This window comes from Mastomys coucha, unplaced genomic scaffold (assembly GCF_008632895.1).
Source record: "Mastomys coucha isolate ucsf_1 unplaced genomic scaffold, UCSF_Mcou_1 pScaffold19, whole genome shotgun sequence".
Classification (NCBI taxonomy): Eukaryota; Metazoa; Chordata; class Mammalia; order Rodentia; family Muridae; genus Mastomys; species Mastomys coucha.
In genome coordinates this window covers 14,253,920-14,271,863 of record NW_022196901.1, presented here as the reverse complement: position 1 = coordinate 14,271,863, position 17,944 = coordinate 14,253,920, and the positions used below count along the sequence as shown (strand labels likewise).

Below are 17,944 nucleotides of genomic sequence, written 5' to 3'. Positions count from 1 at the left end.
TATTATGTTTCTTTATTACCCTTACTATTAAACATAATGGGTACATTACATTTTACATTGCTTGAAATAGTAGCAGAGTTCAGAGTATGTTAAACGCTTTATGGCAATCATTTCCCCTACATTATACTTAATAAATATCAGGTTAAAAAATCAAAGCATTATATATTGGGTAACTACCTATGTTATGTTAGCATATGAAGTGTTTCCTTAAACTAGTAATGTCTTAGGGCTTGTTCCTCTAGCAGTAGCACTATTTTAAAACATTCTAGATAGTAAGTTATGGGATTGAACTTGAGGAAATACGTCACTGGAAGGAGGTTCTTGGTAGTATTCCACTTCATCTATCTCTCTTCCCATCTCTCCCTTATTCTCCTCTAAATCTCTTCTTTCCCCCATCTTTCTTCTCTATCCCCCTTTCTCCTCCTCCTTTTGTCTTATCTGCAATTCTCTGAACAGTCTTCTCTAGTACACATGCTACCATGATGCTCAGGTCTAGAACTGGGGCCAAAGTTCCTTTGAAATTCTTAAGCAAAATAGATCTTCCCTTTTTAGAAACTGCTATAACTCATTTTTAATAAGCAGAAATAAATCATTGTGCTTAATATGCAATACAATCCCAAATTCCTCCTTCCAACAGTCAATTGTAAGTCACTCCTTAAAAAAAAAAACTATTTAATATAGAATAATTCTCAATATAGAGGACAGCATTATATAAATAATGGAGGTTATATATTTAAAACACCATATTTACTAGAAACAAATGTATATGCCTGTCACAGACATTTGAATTTATACCTTTAAACACTCAGCCCAGTCACAAAGTCTACCCATGAATTTTTTTCCTGCCCAATCCTTTATTTCCAGGTCCACCCTCAGTGTGGGAAACTGACTAATATGTCTGAAGCAAAAAGAAATATTTATCATCTATCTACTTCTTTATACCAAAAAACCCCACCCTTGTCCCGACACAGTGATCATCATTGATGACATTATGATATGTCTTCACTGACTGTTGCTGATTTTGTCCTGTCTGCTGGGAGCTGCCTGTAGCCACTCAGTTATCTTCACCTTAGTTTTCTTCAGACCTCTCCCTTACATTCTATGCCCTGTATGTTTATTTTCAACTTCACTAAAATTCAGGGTCATCTTCTACAGATCACTGCTGGGGTTGCAGGTAAGATGTCAGTTGGAAGAATGCTAAGTCATTGGAACTATATTTCCTAGCTGTCCACCACTCAGGGTTCATGAGCCGAGGAACACAAGAATCTAAAGAAATAAGTCACTTCACTTCCAGAAACCAAATGACTGGCATTCATGTGACTGTCAGCTTAAGTAAAGTGGAGAAGTTTCACAAAATGAATTCTCTGGATAAAAGTATCTATGTCTGTGTGACATATTTTCATTAGTTTTTGATCTTCAGCTCTCATTAAATACTTTCTATTTGTAAATTGTCTATTTGTCCTATTTATGTCCCAAGTGGATTGTAGTATACATTTTCTATTATATTTTTGATCATCCAATTCAATGTTAGTATGGTCTCTATATCTAGAAGGGCCTTCTAGTTTTGCCTGTATCAGAGTAATAAAATGCAAAAGTAGATTTAGGGTCACTAAAATATAAACTTTACAAAGGAAGGCATAGAGTTTTAGAAGAATTATTCTGTATAGGGAACAGAAGTGCTAAGAACTGTAACTAACACATAAGTACTCAACAAACAGCTGTTAAAAGAAGAAATGGAAAAAGAATAAAGAGTTTAAAGATCTCATACTCTGAGCCAGTGCACAAGTACATTTTACTCATCTAATAGAAATAGTACTGGCATATGTCAATCTGTGTTTTAAGTATGTCTAATGATAAAAACCTTAAGAACTCTAGTTCTTTTCTTTAATCATTGTATACAACTTTTTTTCTTTTTCTCTTTTTATTAGATATTTTCTTTATTTACATTTCAAATGTTATCCCCTTTCCTGGTTTTCCTACTGAAAACCCACTATTCCATTCCTCCTTCCCCTGCTTACCAACCCAGCCACTTCTGCTTCCCTGTCCTGGGATTCCCCTACAGTGGGCATCAAACCTTCTCAGGACCAAGGACCTTTCCTCCCATTGATGTCCAACAAGGCCATCCTCTGCTACATATGCAGCTGGAGCCATGGGTTCCTCCATGTGTACTCTTTGGTTGGTGGTTTAGTCCTTGGGAGCTCGGGGGTGCTGGTTGGCTCGTATTGTTGTTCCTCCTATGGAGTTCCAAGATCCTTCAGCTCCTTTGATCCTTTTTCTAGCTCCTCCATTGGGGACCCTGTACTCAGTCCAATGGATGGCTGTGGACTCCTCCCCCCACCCCCTTGTTGCTTGGGAGTGACTTGGTTCTGTAAAGCAGCCCGACAGGCTGCAAGCTGGAGTTGAGCACCTGCTGTGTGGAGACCTGACTGCTGCTCCTTAGATCAAAGACTTAGCAGGTCTCATGCTTATGTTAAAGGTTTATCGGATCTTCCTTTCAAGATCTCCTTCTGGTCTGGTGTTAATGGATTTTCTCCTGTTTATGTTAAGATGAGCAAGTTTCGAATTCCTCTGGGTCTGGTTCCTAGCGTAACTATAAATACTGAGTGAATTTCAGTAAAGCTCTCTCTTATCACTTCTACCTGGCGTCTGTGTACTTCCTTGTTAACCATTTGCCTTCCCAGGACCCAATTAACCCAGTTGGTATATTTACCCACGGAGGAAGAGAGACCGCAGGCTGGTCCCCTTCAGATGGCTGTGAGCCTCTACTTCTGTGAGCCTCAGGTACTGTCAGATCCTCTCAGGAGATAACTATATTAGGCTCCTGTCAGTCAGCACTTGCTGGCCTCCACAATAGTGTCTGGATTTGATGATTGAATATGGGAAAGACTCCCAAGTGGAGCAGTCTCTGGATTGTGGATTGGCAGGATTAATATAGTAAATATGGCCATCTTGCCTAAAGCAATTTACAGATTCAATGCAACCCCCATCAAAATTCCAATTCAATTCTTCACAGACTTAGAAAGAGCAATTTGCAAATTCATCTGGAATAACAAAAAACTCATGATTGCCAATTCTCAACAATAAAGGAACCTCTAGTGGAATCAGCATCCCAGACCTTAAGCTGTACTACAGAGCAATTGTGATAAAAACTGCATGGTATTGGCACAGTGACAGGCAGGTAGATCAATGGAATAGAACTGAAGACCCAGAAATTAACCCACATACCTATGGCCACTTGATCTTTGACAAAGGAGCTAAAACCATCCAGTGGACAAAAGACAGCATTTGCAACAAATGGTGCTGGCTCAACTGACAGCATGTAGAAGAATGCAAATTGATCCATTCCTATCCCCTTGTACAAAACTCAAGTCCAAGTGGATCAAGGACCCCCACATAAAACCAGATACATTGAAACTAATAGAAAAGAAAGTGAGGAAGAGCCTCAAGGACATGGGCACAGGGGAAAATTTCCTGAACAGAGCACCAATAGCTTATGCTCTAAGATCAAGAATTGACAAATAGAACCTCATAAAATTGCAAAGCTTCTGTAAGGCAAAGGACACTGTCAATAGGACAAAATGGCAACCAACAGATTCTATATCTGATAGAGGGCTAGTATCCAATATATACATTTTTTATTCTTTTACTAAAGCACACTGATGGTTTATAAAGAAAGTTCCTCTAGAACCAAGAGTGTAGTACAGATGCTTCCCATTCTAGAATGTGCTCATATCTTTATAATTACTCTCAACTGTATTTATGAGGCCAGTTCTATAGCTCTTACAAGGATGGTACATTGTAACAGAAGCACATGGTAGAATAAACTACTTAAAACATAACAACAAACAGAGAAGAGATGGAAGTCCCACAATCCCTTTTGAGAGTATGCCTCCAGTGACATAACTAAATTCCCTTGGTCCCCACCTTCTGAAAGTTCCATCTCTCAGAGGCAGTCTCTTGTCTTACACCATAGGAGAACCCACCTACATCACAACAAAAAATCATAGGAATTTATGGCTTCCGGGAGCTTCAGAGAAAGGTGTCTCAACTCCCAATTTTTATAGAACAGGGAGTATAAATTTGGAAATAAATTAAATATTGAGTGGGAAATTCTTGGCTTTAAAATACCAAAATATCTCTTAACTATTCCACAAATACTGTGCTATTTGTATTGGGGAAAGCTAATATTACCTTGTGCTGCTTCAAAGATTAAAGATTAGAAAAGTCTGTAACTTTTGTGAACCAGACAATAATTAAGCAACTTCTTTAGTTTAGAGATATGCATATTTTCCAACTTATATAAGCCTTATATGATTCTCAAGAGAGGAAGGTAATTTGAAATATTTGGCAACCTGCTGCTGGTCCTTTTTCCAGAAGTGAAACCTCACACTTCTCTCAGCCATTTACCTCATTCACACCTCTTTCATTTTAACTCACTGTGTCTCAGTCCTAATGCATGCTAGTGAGTACACAGGTGCATGTGTGTGAGTACACAGGTGCATGCTAGTGAGTACACAGGTGCATGTGTGTGAGTACACAGGTGCATGCTAGTGAGTACACAGGTGTTTGCTAAGGAGTACCCAGGAGAATGCTTGTGAGTGCACTGGTGTATCACAGATGTATATTAACTCTGTACATCTTTCTCAGTGATCTCTGTCTCTGAGAAATGAGTCCCACCTATCTAAGTAGTCATATCTCTGTTTGTGAGCATCTGGGGGCAGACGATGATTAACAATGCAAATGTTCTGCCCATTTTTTTAAAAAAACACATGGAATATATTTACAAACAAGTTCAAAATCTAGTTTTGAAAATGCTTGCTTGTCTTGCATATAGTGTACATTATTACAAAAAGCAGAAATGTTAACAGTATATTAAATGGAAGGCAAGGAGGAAGGAACGAGGAGAAGCCAAGAAAACAATAAGGCAAAGGATCAGGCAAAACGAAATGGCATCCAACTTCAACTGAGATTTCTGTTGTAGATTATAAAGGCATTGCCATTACTTCAAATTTGTGTATGCTATATCAAAGAAAAACTGCCGCCTTAATAATGATGCATGCAGTAGAGCTACTTTAAGCATGACTCACTAATACCATGGTAACAAATGGACTTAATGGAAAGCATGGGAAATATGAAATTGTAAGACGTGCATGCTCAGAATTTCTGCCAGGTGAAAGCAGAGATACATGAAAGGGCTAAGCCAGGTGGGAGGAGCTAAACGTGTACATAGGCAACATCTGAGGGGGTAACAGGGGTGGGATGGTGAAGCCTAATCACCGACAGTGTACCCTCTGACCACATGCTTTGTCATTTCTTTCCCTATATTAAACATTGCGCCAAATAAAATGCCTTATATATTAGAGAATAAGAGGAGGTTCACTAAAACAGAGGTCAGTGAACATCCATAAGCAGCACATATAAAATTAATGGGGTCAGGAAAAATAAGACAGTGTAGTAAAGAAAAAATTAAAAAGCCACAAAAGTATAAGGTTAGCAAAATGAACACAATTAGAATTGTCCTTGTTGGCTTTTTTTTTTTTTGTTGCTCTGATAAAATACTGACCACAACGAACTTCAGGGAGGAAGGGTGTGTTTTATTTTTACAGATTTTAGTCCACTACTAAAAGAAGTCTAGGGAAGAAGGAAAACCAGAAATCTTCAGGCAGGACCTAAAATAGAGATAGGAGAAGAAAGATCTACTGGCTGTCTCTCTTTTGCTTGCTCAGCTAACTTTCTTTTTGTTTTCTTTAAACAACACTCTTATTGTTTTGACACATAACAAAAGAAACAACCTGTAGGCATTTCCTTGCTTTGCTGAGGTGTCTAGTGCCCGAGGATGCGGTTTTCATGTTGCTTGACAGAGTCCAAGGAAAAGAAAGCCTCTACTTGAATCTGGCTTGATGCTGCTGCATGTCAGCTCCTTACCACAATCCAAACACTCTTCTCCAAACACTGTGTTTCCAGCCAATGGGAGGCTCACTTCGAAGTCAGCATACTCAACGTAATACAACACACTTTGCATGGGTACATTTATGTATGCAGGTGTACACATGGGTGTATGCCTGTTTATGTGGAGGTCATTGTAAGCTGTTTTTGTCATTACTTTCCATCTTATTTTTGAGGCAGGGTCTTTCACTGAATCAGGAGTTTGCTTATTTGACCAGCCAGCAAGTCACAGGGATTGTCCTGTCACCTCCTTGCCAGCTCTGAGTTTACAAAGTACATGCTACTAATCTAGCTTTTTACATGAGCTAGAATTTTGGAATTTTACATGAGCTTCAATTTTTTGGAATTGAACTCAGCTCCTCATGTTTGAATGGATAGCAATTTTACCAACTGAGGTGAATCCCTGACCTTTAATATGTTCTTTTATGATGCTTCTCAGATTATTTAATTGAAATTCCTTTAGAATTGCCATATCTTTATTTGTGCTTCACCTTTCCCTATACCAATCAACCTAGAATGATAAGCCAAGCTATGTTTCTGGAAACAGAACAACCCCATTTGCAAACAATGTACATCTATGGAAAAGGTTGATATAAGTAGTATAAGAATTCATATTTGGGCTTCATTTCTTTGATATATACTCTTCAGCTCAGAGAAACTATCAGAATTTAAATCTACTTTAAATTTATAAATTTATTTCTGGTGAAAAGATAATATCAAGCCACATTAGCATATATTCAACTATGCTATTAGGAACATGTTATGTATGTGGCTACAATAATGCTGTGCTTGAAACTTTTGATGAAAAAGTTATCTGTCAATGGAGCTATGAGTAACTGAGTAAGATTTAGAGATGATACAAAATAAAGATATAGCCACATAGAATGTTCTCTTTACTCAACAAATACCTCTAGCTGTTCCATCAACTAAAGATGTAGTGGTAAAATTTTATTCATGTTTCTTATTTAATGTAATTAAGGATAGCATGACATTAAATATTGACTCATAGGACTTTTTGTACAAAAAACTTAAATGAGCATAGTGTCTGATTATTTAAATTCCTCAGTCTAGAGAGCAAAGTTTAAAGTTTAGTTCTAGTGCCATATACATATTTATAGTTTGATTTAGGTCAGCGAATGTCTCAGACCATCAGGAATGAATTTCTCAGACCAGTAGAAGGCTACTAGTCCTCCTACAGGGTCACCCTCCTTCTCAGCTTCTTCCAGCTTTTCCCTAATTCAACCATAGGGGTCAGCAGCTTCTGTCCATTGGTTGTGTGCAAATATCTGCATCTGACTCTTTCAGCTGCTTGTTGGCTCCTTTGGTTGGTAGTCATAATAGGTCAATTTTTTTGAGCACTACTTAGGCTCAGTAATAGTGTCAGGCCTTGTGACCTCCCCTTGAGCTGGATCTCACTTTGGGCCTTTTTCCTAAGCTGGAAACAACATAAATGTCCCAGGACAGAAGAATGGATACCGAAAAAGTGGTTCATTTACACAATGGAATACTACTCAGCTACTAAGAATGAGGACATCCTGAGTTTTGCAGGCAAAAGGATGGAACTAGAAACTATCATCCTGAGTGAGGTAAGTTAGACCCAAAAGGACATGCGTGGTATGCACTCACTAATAAGTGGATATTAGTAAAAAAAAAAAAAAAAAAAAAAAAAAAAAAAAAAAAAAAAAAAAAGTACATAATACCCAAGATACAGTCCACAGAACTCTAAAAGGTTAATGAGCTGAAGGGCCCAAGCGAGGACACCTCAGTCCCTCTTGGGAGGAAGAAGAAAGCAATCACAAGGAGGGAGGGAGGGAGGGACCTGGGTGTGTGTAGTGGGGGGAACCAGATCTGGTATTGGGTGAGGGAAAAGGACTGAAGCCCTGAGTGCCAGCAGAAAGAAAGGAAACAGGCAACCTCGGGATGTAGGAGGTTGGGGGTCCCTCTAGAATGCACCAGAGACCTGTGAGGTGAGAGACTCTCAGGACTCAAAGGGAGAGACCTTAGATGACATGCTCAAAAGTAGGGAGAGGGAACTCATAGAGCCCACCTCAAGCAGAAGGTCTGTCAGGAGCCATAATGGGACAAACTAATAAGTAGCAGGTGGTCTTCCTGAAATGGCCTGCTTATTATTATTATATAATTCAGATTATTGTATAATCTGCAACAGGTTCACCCTTATTAATGCTTTTCCTGTTATTATTAAATATATACAACAATCACTAAGTAATAGCACACCCCTTTGGAGCAGATATCTACAGATCCACGAAGATATACTGTCTTGTAATGATGCTATATAGACAAATAGATGACCTCTTAAGTCTTAATGATGATCCCATAAGAATTCCTAAAATTATATCAATTACTATTAAGCTCTTTTATAGTGAGATGCTATTAGGTCCTTTTCTGATAGTCAAAACTTGAATGAGAACTCTGCCAGTCTCCCAAGTGTCATCAGTTACTTGCTCTTAGATGGTAACCAGACTTTTCTCCTACTTAGAGCACATTCCAAGAGGTTGTAAAACAGTTAAGCAAAAGTCATAAAAATGGAGCTAATGATTTATTATAAGTGCTAGGAAAGAAGATAAAATATTGACTGGGTTTATCTATACAAACTTCACTAATAATTTTGTTATGGTTTTAAACCTTCAGTGAACCTGTGGAGCTGAGACAGGTGATGGATGTTTAGCTGGATAATTACTCCTAATGGATATGCATGTAAACATTCTCTGTTGTAAACTTCTATTTCAATTTATGATTTGATTTTTTGTGTGAACTTGTGATGAACTTTTAAACGTGATCATGTGTTTTGAAAGATGTTTAAGTGCTGAGGACAAAGAGAAGAGTCAGAACTGATCTGGGCTGAGAAGAATTGAGCTGGGAAGAACTGAGCTGTGAGAGGAAACTGAGCTGAGGAGCTTTTAGACACAACTGAACTCAAGAAGAACTTAGAAGTATAGGTATAGCTTTGGGAGAAAAGGCATTGAGAGTAGGAGAACTGTCGTGACTTCAGAAGAGGAGGCGAGAACAAGCTTACAAGGAGAATGCAGAGTGTTAAAATTTAGAAACTATAGGCATAAAACAAAGCAAAACTAAACTAAAAACAAACAAACAAACAAAAACCTAAGAGAGCACTGTGCAGAATGCAGAGGGAAAGAGGAAAAAAACAAGCTGCAGAGAGCAGAAGGAGCAGGCAGGCTCTCCTTACCATGGGACAGAGCAAGTCCTTTCTTAATAACAAGGCAGACTTAGTCTCATGAAAAGGAATAAAGCTTTATTCTTTTTTTTTTTTTTCGAGACAGGGTTTCTCTGTGTAGCTCTGGCTGTCCTGGAACTCTCTCTGTAGACCAGGCTGGCCTCGAACTCAGAAATCCGCCTACCTCTGCCTCCCAAGTGCTGGGATTAAAGGCGTGCGCCACCACCGCCCGGCGTAAGCTTTATTCTTACAAACGCGGATTTAGTTCATTTTGCGTTAAAAGGGTAGAAGCTTTTTCTTTTTATGCAGTAAAGATAGGAGCTCACTTTTCATCCAGAATGAGTTCTGCACTAGTGCTTGGTCTTTTGCTTCATATGCATATGTAAGTATGGATGTGTGTGTGTAAGTATGTAATTGTGAGAATGCATGCAATTTGGACCCAACTGGTTTGAATGGAAATGCATAAATGTACATGCATGAATCTGTATATGAACTATGTGACTTTATGAATATTTGCCTATGTAAGTTTTTTTTTTTTTTTTTCTGTAAGCCTTATTCTCTTCTCCTGGTTCAATAGAAGTTTATTGCTCCAAACATCCCCCTAGCCTGCCAAGCAAGAGGCATCTGGACAAAAGGGAAAAGGCTCTAGCAATTAATCCTTTACTTAATCTCCTGTTGTTTTAGGCTGAGGTGCTAAATGCCAGAAACTGCAGTTTCTGGTCTCAGAGGATCACAGAAGGCAGGTCAGCTACAGGAGCATAGTAACTTAGACTTAGATAAGTAAACTTTTTATTATACAGCAAACCTAAATATCTCATAAGACAAAGTCTTACCCTCCACCAATGCTCTTCACCATCTGCTGCCTCAAGAAGAAGCAACAAGAAAGAAGACCTCCCCACCCCACCCCCCACAAGGGCTAGCCCTAGGCAAAAGACAAAGCAAAGAGTGAGCCATCCCACAGTCAAAACTCTGACCCATAATTGTCCCTGTCTGAAAGAACTACAGGGATGGAAATGGAGAGGAGCCTGAGACCACTTCTCTATAACAATTCACTTTCTTTTTTTCTCCCTTCAAGTTCTTGAAGTGTTTTGTTTTGTACTTAAATTCAAGAAGAGTATATACATCTAACCAGAGGTGTTGCTGTGTCTGCAGAGTTAGAGAGTCACAGCTTTCTAAATAAGTTCTAGACAACTGTATATGAGCAGAGGTACTGCACTCACCTTATCTATCATACCCTTGAAACAATGTGTTTATTCTCTGGGAAACCAGCTCCTTCTGGTCAAGAATGTGGACCTGCGGACCACATGATCAAATATAATATCTTAAAAGTTGCCAGAATCACAAAACAGATGGGACTTTATGCAACAGAGCTGTGTATATTCTCATGATTAACTTCCCATTTCCTATAGCTATAAACCATTCCAGGTTGTCATTTGCTTCATGCAATCATATATGTGTGTGTATAGGAATATATATGTTTATATATAATATGTATATAATATATCAAGATTAAAATAGATAGCTTTTCCTCTACTTTTCAATATCCTTAACAGAATACTTATTGAATAGTTCATGTTTTGTTTATAATCAACTAGATTGGAAGCTCCCAATGGGAAAGAAGAGTGTTCATGCGACAAGCAACACAGGCTTAATTCTTGACACTGTTCACAGGCATAATTCTGTACAAAACTCTGTAATTAAGTTAAATTTTTAGCAGCTTCCCTGAAAATCTCTAGGGAGGAGGGTAATCTAAGGCTAGCTTCTACAGTTGTTACACTGTGCTGGCTGAGTGGTCTTTAATTTGAACTCTAAATGACACACCTATGAAAAAATGTTTCGTAATGGTCTCTTAATAATTTTAAGAAAGGCACACACATACACACATACATGGGCTAAAAGACATGCTCTCTGTACAAAGGACTTGTTCATGTTGTTTCAGATCTCACAGACACCATGAAGAATTAAACCCTGAGAACTAAAACTAAACAGGAGATGCTCAAGTATCAAAGAGTAAGGGACTGCCCATTAGTATCTTTTATAAGAATTAGTAATCAAAAAAATTTAACTGTGTCTGAAATTGAACAAGGCCAAAAGGTAATGATGACCAACATTTGCATTTTCAATAAGGACTTGGTGCTGAATTGATGTCTTCCTTGCTCTCTACATTTGTTGTTTCTGAGATGGGTCTCATAGAGTCCATGTTGGACTTGACCTTGTTAGGTAGCTGAGGGTGAATTTAAATGTCTAATTCCCTGTCTTCTACTCACTGGTGCTGACATTGTAAGCATGTACCACCATATCTAGTGTTGGGTAGAACCTAGGGCTACTACATACATATTTGGTTAGGCCTACCAAACAGTGTGCCAACTGATCTCCATAACATATTCTTTTTTTAAAATTAAATGTTTTCTTTATTTACATTGCAAATTTTATCCCCTCTGAAAACCCCCTATCCCATCCCATGTCATCCCCCTTCTCTCCCTGCTCACTAATCCACCTGTTCCCACTTCCCTGTCCTGGCATTAAGTGTTCCTTACACTGGGGCATCAAGATTTCACAAGACCAAAGTCTTCTCTTCTCATTGATGCCCACAAGGCCATCATCCCTCTGCTACATATGCAGCTGGAGCCATGGGTCCCTCCATGTGTACTCTTTGGTTGTTGGTTTAGACACTGGGAACTCTGGGGGAACTGGTTGGTTCATACTGTTGTTCCACCTTTGGGGCTGCAAAACCCTTCAGTTCCTTGGGTTCTTTCTCTAGGTCCTCCAATGGGGACTTTGTGCTCAGTCCAATGGATGGCTGTGAGCCTCTACTTCTGTATTTGTTGGGCACTGGCAGAGCCTCTCAGGAGACAGCTATATTAGGCTCCTGTCAGCCAGCATTTGCTAGCATCCACAATAGTTTCTGGGTTTGGTAATTGTATATGGGAGGGATACCTAGGTGGGACAATCACTGGATGGCCTTTCCTGCAGTTTTACCCCAAACTTTGTCTCTGTATTTCCTACCATGGGTATTTTGATCCCCCTTCTAAGAAGGACCGAAGCATCCACACTGTGATTTTCCTTCTTGAGCTTCATGTGGTCTGTGAATCGTATCTTGGGTATTCTGGACTTCTGGGTTAATATCCACTTACCAGTGAATGCATGCCATATTTTTTTTCTTTTGTGATTGGGTTACCTCACTCAGGATAATATTTTTCTAGTTACATCCATTTGCCTAAGCACTTCATGAATTCTTCATTTTTAATAGCTGAGTAGTACTCCATTGTGTAAAGGTGCCATATTTTCTGTATCCATTCCTCTGTTGAAGGACATCTGTGTTCTTTCCAGCATCTGGCTATTGTAAATAAGGCTGCTATGAACATAGTGGAGCATGTGTCCTTATTACATGTCGAAGCATCCTCTGGGTAATATGCCCAGGAGTGATATAGCTGGGTCCTCTGGTATTACTATATCCAATTTCCAGAGGAACTGCCAAACTGGTTTCCAGCATGGTTGTATCAGCTTGTAATCCTATCAGCAATGGAGGAATTATCTTTATCCACATCCTTGCCAGCATCTGCTGTCACTTGAGTTTTTGATCTTAGCCATTCTGACTGGTGTAAAGTGGAATCTCAGGATTGTTTTGATTTCCCTGATGACTAAGGTTGTTGAACATTTCTTTAGGTGCTTCTCAGCCATTCGATATTCCTCAGTTGAGAATTCTTTGTTTAGCTTTGTACCCCATTTGTTAATAGGGTTATTTGGTTCTCTGGAGTCTAACTTCTTGAGCTCTTTGTATACATTGGATATTAGCCCTCTATCAGATATAGGATTGGTAAAGATCTTTTCCCAATTTGTTGGTTGCAGTTTTGTCCAATTGACAGTGTCCTTTGCTTTACAGAAGCTTTGCAATTTTATGAGGTTCTATTTGTCAATTCTTGATCTTACAGCACAAGCCATTGATACTTGAGGCTCTTCTCCACTTTTTCTATTATTCAGTGTATCTAGTTTTATGTTGAGGTTTTTGATCTACCTGGACTTGAGACTCAAGGTGACAAATATGGATCTATTTTCATTTTTCTACATACACACTGCTAGTTAAACCAGCACCATTTATTGAAGATGCTTTCTTTTTTCTATTGTATATTTTTTGGCTTCTTTGTCAAAGATAAAATGATGTGTGGTTTTATTTCTGGGATTTTTATTCTATTCCACTGATCTACCCGCCTGTCACTGTACCAATACCATGCAGTTGTTATCACAATTGCTCTGTAGTACAGCTTGACATCAGGGATGGTGATTCCCCTGAAACTTCTTTTCTTGTTAAGAATAGTTTTCACTATCCTGGGTTTTTTTATTCTTCCAGATGAATTTGGAAATTGTTCTTTCCAACTCTGTGAAAAATTGAGTTGGAATTTTGATGGGGATTGCATTGAATCTGTAGATTGCTTTCAGCAAGATCGCCATTTTTACTATATTAATCCTTCCAATCCATAAGCATGGGAGATCTTTCCATCTACTAAGATCTTCTTCAATTTCTTTCTTCAGAGGATTGAAGTTCTTTTCATACATATCTTTCACTTGCTTGGTTAGAGTCACACCAAGATACTTTATACTGTTTTTGACTATTGTGAAAGGTGTTATTTCCCTTCTGTATTAGTCAGGCACTGGTAGAGCCTCTCAGGAGACAGCTATATCAGGCTCCTGTCAGCCAGAACTTGCTGGAATCCACGATAGTATCTGGGTTTGGTGATTGTGTATGGGAAGGATTTCCAGGTGGGGCGGTCTCTGGATTGTCCTTCCTTCAGTCTCTACTCCATACTTTGTCTCTGCCACTCCTTTCATGGATATTTTGTCCCCCCTTCTAAGAAGGATTGATGGATCTACACTTGAGAGGCTTTGCCATTACCTGACTAATACAGAAGTAGAAGCTCATACCTATCCATTGGAATGAGCACAGGGTCCCCAATGAAGGAGCTAGAGAAAGGACTCAGGGAGCTGAAGGGGTTTGCAGGCCCATAATAGGAACAACAGTATGAACTAACTAGTAACCTCAGAGCTCTCAGGGACTAAACCACCAACCAAAGAGTACATATTGTGGGCTTCATGGCTCCAGCTGCATATGTAGCAGAGGATGGCCTAGTCAATCATCAATGAGAGGAGACACCCTTGGTCCTGTGTAGGCTCTGTGGTCCAATGTAGTGGAATGCCAGGGCCAGGAAGCAGGAGAGGGTGGGTTGGTGAGCAGGAGGAGGGAGAAGGGAATAGTTTTTTTTTTTTTTTTTTCCGGAGGAGAAACCTGGAAAGGGCATATCATTTGAAATGTAAATAAAGAAAATATCAAAAAAAAAAAAAAAAAAAAGATAGGTGCTGTTTCTCTAATTTCTTTCTCAGCCTGGTTATCCTATGAGGAGAGGAAGGACACTGATTTGTTTGAGTTAATTTTGTATCCAGCCACTTTGCTGGAGTTGTTTATCATGTTTAGGAATTCTCTGATGGAATTTTTTGGGTCGCTTAATTATACTATCATATTATCTTCAAATAGTGATATTTTGACTTCTTCCTTTCCAATTTGTATCCCTTTGACCTCCTATAGTTGTTTAATTGCTCTGGCTAGGACTTCCAGTAAAATATTGAACAGGTAGGAAGAGAGTCAACAGCCTTGTCTAGTCTCTGACTTTAGTGCAATTGCTTCAAGTTTTTCTATATTTAGTTTGATGTTGGCTATTAGTTTTCTGTATATTGCTTTTACTGTGTTTAAGTATGGGCCTTGAATTCCTGATCTTTGCAAGACTTTTATCATGAAGGGGTGTTGGGTTTTGTCAAATGCTTTCTCAGCATTTGAAATGAAATGATCATATGGTTTTTTTCTTTGAGTTTGTTTATATAGTGAATTGTGTTGATGGATTTCCACATATTGAACCATCCCTGCATCCCTGGGATGAAGCCTACTTGATCATGATCCATGATTGTTTTGATGTGTTCTTGGATTCAGTTTGTGTGAATTTTATTGAGTATTTTCACATCGATATTCATAAGCAAAATTGGTCTGAAGTTTTCTGTCTTTGTTGGGTTTTTGTGTGGTTTAGGTATCAGAGAAAATGTGGCTTCATAAAAGAAATTGGGAAGTGTTTCTTCTGTTTCTATTTTGTAGAAGAGTTTGAAGAGTTTGGTTTTAGGTCTTCTTTGAAGGTCTTCTAGAATTCTGCACTAAACCCATCTGGCCCTGGGCCCTTTTTTTTTTGGTTGGGAGACTATTAATGACTCCTTCTATTTCTTTCGGGATTATGGAACTGTTTATCTGATTCTGATTTAACTTTGGTACCTGGTATTTGTCTAGAAAATTGTCCATTTAATTCCAGTTTTGTTGAGTGTAGGCTTTTGTAGTAGGATCTGATGATTTTTTTAGATTTCCTCAGGTTCTCTTGTTATGTCTCCCTTTTCATTTCTGATTCTGATGATTTGGATACTGCCTCTGTGCCCTCTGGTTAGTTTGGCTAAGGGTTTATCTATCTTGCTGATTTTCTCAAAGAACCAGCTCCTGGTTTGGTTGATTCTTTGTATAGTTCTTTTTGTTTCTAGTTGGTTGATTTCACCCCTGAATTTGATTATTTCTTGCCTTCTTCTCCTCTTGGGTGAATTTGCTGCTTCTTGTTCTAGAGCTTTCAGTTGTTCTAGAGCTGTCAAACTGCTAGTGTGTGCTCTCTCTAGTTTCTTTTTGGAGGCCCTCAGTGCTATGAGTTTTACTCTTAGCACTGCTTTCATTGTGTCTCATAAGTTTGAGTATGTTGTGGTTTTATTTTCATTAAACTCTAAAACGTCTTTAATTTCTTTCTTTATTTCTTCCTTGACCAAGTTATCATTGAGTATTGTCCAGCTTCCACATGTATGTGGGCTTTCTATTGTTTATGTTGTTATTGAAGACCAGCCTTGGTCTGTGGTGATCTGATAGGATCCATGGGATAATTTCAATCTTCTTGTATCTGCTGAGGCTGTTTTTTGACCGATTATATGATCAGCTTTGGAGAAGGTGCCATGAGGTGTTGAGAAGAAGGTGTAGTCTTTTGTTTTTGGATAAACTGTTCTATAGAGATCTGTTAAAACCATTTGGTTCATAATTTCTGTTAGTTTCACTGTGTCTCTGCTTAGTTTCATTTTCCATGATCTATCCATTGCTGAGAGTGGGTTGCTAAAGTCTCCTACTCTTATTTTGTGAGGTGCAATGAGTGCTTTGAGCTTTAGGAAAGTTTCTTTTATGAATGTGGGTTCCCTTGCTGGTGCACAGATATTCAGAACTGAGAGTTCGTCTTCTTAGATTTTTCCTTTGATGAGTATGAAGTGTCCCTCCTTATCTTTTTTGATAACTTTAGGTTGAAAGTTGATTTTATTCGATATTAGAATGAGAAGGGCTACTCCAGCTTGTGTCTTGGGCCATTTTCTTGGAAAATTGTTTTCTAGCCTTTGTTCTGTCTTTGTCACCAAGGTACATGTCCAGTATGCAGCAAAATGTTGGGTCCTGTATATGTGTCCAGTCTGTTAGTCTATGTCTTTTTATTGGGTAATTGAGTCCATTGATGTTAAGAGATTTTAAGGGAAAAAGATTGTTGCTTTCTATTATTTTTGTTGTTAGAGGTATAATTATGTTTATGTGGCTATCTTCTTTTTTGTTTGTTAAAAGAAAGTTATTTTCTTACTATTTCTAAGGTGTGGGTTCCCACCTTGTGTGAGTTTTCCTTTTATTATCTTTTGAAGTGCTGGATTTGTGGAAAGATATTGTGTGAATTTAGTTTTGTCATGGAATACCTTGATTTTTCCATCTATGGTAATTGAGAGCTTTGCTGAGTATAGTAGCCTGGGCTGACATTTGTGTTCTCTTAGGATCTGTATGACATCAGCCCAGGATCTTTTAACTTTCCTAGTCTCTGGCAAGAAGACTGGAGTAATTTGATAGGTCTGCCTTTACATGTTACTTGACTTTTTCCCCTCACTGCTTTTAATATTCTTTCTTCATCTTGTGCATTTGGTGTTTTGATTATTATGTGACAGGAGGAATTTCTTTTCTGGTTCAATCTATTTGCAGTTCTTTAGACTTTTTGTATGTTCATGGGCATCTCTTTATTTTTTAGGTTAGGAAAGTTTTCTTCTATAATTTTGTTGAAGATAATTAATAGTCCTTTAAGTTGGAAATCTTCACTCTTTCTATACCTATTATCCTTAGGTTTGGTCTTCTCATTGGGTCCTGGATTTCCTGGATGCTTTGGGTTAGGAGTTTTCTGCATTTTGCATTTTCTTTGGCTGTTGTGTCAATGTTTTCTATGGTATCTTCTGCTCCTAAGATTCTCTCTTCTCTTTCTTGTATTCTGTTGGTGATGCTTGCATCTATAACTCCTGACATCTTTCCTAGGTTTTCTATCTCCAGAGTTGTCTCCCTTTGTGATTTCTTTATTGTTTCTACTTCCACTTTCAGATCCTGGATGGTTTCGTTCAATTCCTTCACCTGTTTGGTTATGATGTCCTGTAATTCTTTAAGGGATTTTTGTGTTTCCTCTTTAGGGGCTTCTACTTGTTTACATGTGTTCTGTAATTCTTTAAGAGATTTTTGTATTTCTTCTTTGAGGTCTTCTTTTACCTGTTTACCTGTGTTCTGTATTTTTTTGTTTTATAAGATTTGTTTTATTTTTTTATTAGATGCTTTCTTTATTTACAATATCTCCATTCCCAGATTCCCCTCCAAATAAAATAAAATAAAATAAAATAATCGCCGGGCGGTGGTGGCGCACGCCTTTAATCCTAGCACTTGGGAGGCAGAGGCAGGCGGATTTC

At 38.4% G+C, this 17,944-nt stretch overlaps 1 protein-coding gene across 8 annotated transcripts in view; it reads right to left on the bottom strand.

Moving 5' to 3' along the window:
* Magi2 (membrane associated guanylate kinase, WW and PDZ domain containing 2) overlaps positions 1 to 17,944 on the bottom strand; it is a 1,461,753-nt gene that overhangs the window by 1,070,345 nt on the left and 373,464 nt on the right. The window lies entirely within an intron of this gene.